The sequence below is a fragment of the Athene cunicularia genome, assembly GCF_003259725.1.
Source record: "Athene cunicularia isolate RWA chromosome 9 unlocalized genomic scaffold, athCun1 chr9_part1, whole genome shotgun sequence".
In the NCBI taxonomy this organism is placed as follows: Eukaryota; Metazoa; Chordata; class Aves; order Strigiformes; family Strigidae; genus Athene; species Athene cunicularia.
The window spans coordinates 1,313,221-1,317,044 of NW_020799110.1; positions in this window are offsets into that span (position 1 = coordinate 1,313,221).

Sequence of the window (3,824 nt, forward strand, 5' to 3'; positions counted from 1 at the left end):
GCCTCCGCTGCCAGCCGCCGAGAAACCCGCCCTCACCTCCCCGGGGTCACGGAGCCCCGGCCGGAGCCTCCCCGGGGAGCTCCAGGGGAAGAGCCTCGGCCTGCGGCGGCCCCGGCGCAGCAGGAGCTTCACCCGCGGGCGCTCCGGAGCAGACAGCTGCCTGGAAACGTGGTGTGGCCTCGACTCCTCGTGTTTCGCACAGCTGTAGTAGTTCCTGCTGCGGTTGTTGGTGGAGTAAAGGCCTTTCTGTGCTCGCGCTCATTTTTTTTTGCAATGCTGTGGTTTTGAAGTTAACTGTCAAAGTGTAGCTAGCTTTGCACAGTCATATTTGCACTGTGCAGAGAACCTTGTGGTTAATTCATCCGAATTCTGCCTCTTCCCTTCTGCTTCAGCGTTCACATTATTACCAACTTTCCTTCTATTTGTGTATGTCACATGCAGTTTTACCTCACTTCAGTTTTAACCCGGTTCTTTCACACAACCCACCCTTTTCCCAGTAATGCTTACAACTACGTTTGCCTGTATGGCTGCAGAGAAATTCAGGACCCCAAAACGCCTGTTAGCCTGTGTTAACCGAAGCATTGTGTGTGGCTTTTAGGCATGCTCAAAAACAGCTAAAAAAAAAAAAGAAAACCCACAGCTTTTCAGCCAAGCATTTTATCAGGCTTGCAAACACCTGCAAATCAGTCACACTAGCCTGCCGACTAACAAAGACAAAGCTTTGTAATAGAATACAATTAGACCTGAATAATTTAGGCACCGAAGCAAATATTTTGAGACCTAGGCTGTTTACTTTCCTGAATGAGAAATTACCCAGACTTGGATTCATTATGAGCCTACTGAGAAAAAGTACCCAAATGAGTAAACACTCAGTGTGTTAGACTTTACCATCTAAATTCTCTCACAGTCCAACTGCACTGAACACACACGGGGCCAAGGAGTGAAGGCAGATTTTCCACTTTCTTCTGCCTATGACATAGGACTTGACGGGGAGAAGAGATCAGGATTAAGATGGGTGGTCAAAATCACACAGGCAGCGGTAATGTTGGCAGCTGTTTGTTCTTGAACGTTGACTTTGTTACTTTGGGAAAGTGAGCCTTTCCCAAAAGGAAATACAACAAGTATCATCAACGCTGTTTCATAGCAATTTAAATGAGTCTGGATTTCCTAAATGTCATCCAGGGGTCATATTGAGAATAAGGTCTTACTGTTGTCAGTTTGGCCCAACTGGAGAAAACAATATTGAATGGGTTATTGGCTTTTCTTCACTTGAGGAAGAATTCAAGTTGAGCTATAGTGACGCAGTTTGTTTTTCTGAAGGCTGGACAGTGCATCCATTTTTGTATGTTGTTCTCAACTACCTGCGGGCACAGTATTTGGAACAGCATACTTCCCTAACCACTGATTTTTAAGAGATAGTATTCCTATCCCCTCTCAGATTAGTATTGAGCAGAAACCTTTATATCTCAAGGGTACTGATTTAATGACAATCTGTTCTTTAACTCTTTTTTGCATTCTCTGACTCTCTAAATCTTATGCCGAGTTTTATTTGGTTCAATGAATCTACCATGTATTTGGTTCAGCCTGGTGGTCGTCCATCAGAAGTCCAGAGAATTGTCAGCAGCAGTGCCAGATCCCATTAAATTTACCCCTAAAGGATGAACCTGCAGACTCTTATTCCTGCTGTCTTTCTCACTGACAGCAGGAAGATTACTTGAGCGTAAGACCACTCAGGAAGGTTATAAGTACAAACTATTTATTCTAATCTCTAAATGTGAGGGTTTAATTTTTTTTTTTTTTCCAATTCTGGGGTGAACATTCTGCTGTCAGTTTGCCTTTTTATTTCTTATCTCAGCTTTGTGATATTACAGGACTGGAAGGATGAAGGTAAGAGGAAAGCAAATACTTAGCATTTGACAGGAATCAGTACAAGCTGTAGTCTGCTCTTTGGTTCATCTTGGCGTTGGGTGTACAGCCTTGCAATCTGCAGGGCATTTCCAGTACTAGAATGAAGCTGTAGGTCTCTTATTATCCCTAAAATGATAAGGCATAAAAATAACCAAATTACGCTACTGATCTCATCTAGGAATTTCTAGAAGTTGCTCGAAGGTCAGTGAAAGAAGGAACTTCATGTGTGTGCCACCAAGCGAGAGGCTCTGCTGGGTGAGGCTCTGCTGGGGTGGGTGTCCCCGTCATGCCCTGCACGGGGCTGCGGGAGGGGCGGGGGGCAGCAGGACAGGGCGATGCAGCACTGCCGGGGCCACGCGGGCCGAAGGCCTCTTGGGCTACACCGTAGGCCTAGTACGGGGTATTATTGTCTCCTACAAACCTGGCTTCTCCACCTGAGAGCATTGATAACAGGACTTTGCTTATTCTTAGGCAGGATGTTACACTACTGACCTGACGGGAGTTTTCCCTAAGGAATCTCAGCATTTGACTCACAGATCCTGTAGCCTGCGTAGCTACAAAAGTCTAATCCCGCTTTCCAAGCCCAAGGTTCTGCAAGAGTGGAAGCCCTCACGCTGCTTGTCAGGCATGTTAGTCCTCTTGGACTGTTTATAGATTTCCAGTGGAGTTTCTCCCTTTTCTCTCTCTTTGGGGTGAACTAGGCAGTTATAATTTTTTGGTTCACCTAAAATTTTTGAAATAAATCTGTTTTTGCCATTTTAGTTCAGCCTGTTCACACACACCACTCTACTTCCCAAGCTTTGTTGTAGCTGAGGCTGTACAATAGGCATCTGGTTACAACATCACATGTATTTTTAATGACTCCTCTATTCTTACGTTGCTTGATGAGATTCTCTGTTGTTTGTGTCGGGGTGTCTTTAGGCACCGGGTAACGTCAGGACTGACCCGCAGGAGCAGATGGCTTGTTCTAGTAACCGGAACAGAACTCTGCAAGAATTAATACAGGAAAGGTTGAAAGTGAGATCTTGATATTAACTCGAACGCTGATTCTGGAAAGGATATCAGCAGCATTTTCCCCACTCCTGCCTGTAAGAAAATGCAGTATTTTTATTCTCTAGACGTCCTGAAATGTTTTTCTTGCCTATTTTTGGTACTTCTATTGCCTTTTCCCTTCAGTGAATAAAACCTCATTTGTTCTTGTTCCTTTTTCAGATGTGCGTTTTGCAGAAGTGCTTCATTTCTACACTGAATGCTCAGTTATCACCTTATCAGCCTCTCCCCTTCATTGCATCTGCTCTGCAGATCATTTGCTGTGTGGTTCTGTAAAGAAGTCAGCATTCAGTTCCCACCTTTCTTAGGGAGGAGGGAGGTTGCCCCTCTCAAGCTGCAGACATTTTAGTGTGTGTAGCTGGTAATAAAAGCTTTCAGAAATTGCAGCTGCCGTTTCTGCCTCAGAGGTGATAAAGGTGGTTTTAGGAAAGCAGCAAAAGTGAGTGCACTGTCTGGTTTGAGAGGAGCGGCAGCAACTCACAGTGCTGCTTCTGATGTTTGCCGATTTATTAATAAAAATGAAACTTAATGAAAATTAAACTTAGTAAGAGCAAAACAAATATCTTTTGATATGTGGTTGGCTGAGAAATCTTACGACAGAGCTCGGAGCTGCCTCTCCCTGCAAGAAGTCACAGCTGTCCCCTCCCGAGAAGGAATCACTCGGTGCCTGGGGATGTAAGACCTTGCAGAGCTTTATGCGACTGCAGGAATTCCACTGAGGCGAGGAGCACGCACGGGAGCAGGGACCCAGGCTCGCAGACAGGCAGCCGCTAGCCCTCCCCGAGCCACACTGCCCTTCTCCGACCGGCTGGGGACAAGCGGGGAGCCGGGGCAGAGGGGGGGCAGGCAGGTGCAGGCTGCCCTCG